The sequence below is a fragment of the Alexandromys fortis genome, unplaced genomic scaffold, assembly GCF_014885135.2.
Source record: "Alexandromys fortis isolate MF-2015 unplaced genomic scaffold, M_Fortis_MF-2015_v1.1 scaffold_387, whole genome shotgun sequence".
NCBI classification, from domain to species: domain Eukaryota; kingdom Metazoa; phylum Chordata; class Mammalia; order Rodentia; family Cricetidae; genus Alexandromys; species Alexandromys fortis.
The window spans coordinates 385652-386095 of record NW_026070783.1 but is presented as its reverse complement, the minus strand read 5'-3'; positions in this window follow the sequence as shown (position 1 = coordinate 386095).

Below are 444 nucleotides of genomic sequence, written 5' to 3'. Positions count from 1 at the left end.
TTTACTTGTGCTCCCATTCATTATTCAATTAACTGACACCCAAGAATAATAATAAAACAAAGTTTGAATTGTTTCCTGTTAATTTATGTCATAAAACTGATACCACTAGGGATAGTATAAAGCATATTGAACTATATATTTCACTAAATTAATTTGCTTTCTGGTATAATGAACATTTTCAAATGCTTTGACAAATATGCTCCAACTTATGATGGCTTAACCAGGTTTCCTTTTCTCCTCATTCATAACAAAGTACTTGTTTACCCCACGTGGTTGCTCACCTTACTAGACCTGGATGGAGGTGGGTGGTCCTTGGACTTCCCACAGGGCAGAGAACCCTGATTGCTCTTTGGGCTGATGAGGGAGGGGGACTTGATTGGGGGAAGGGGAGGGAAAGGGGAGGCTGCGGTGGGGAAGAGACAGAAATCTTTAATAAATAAATAA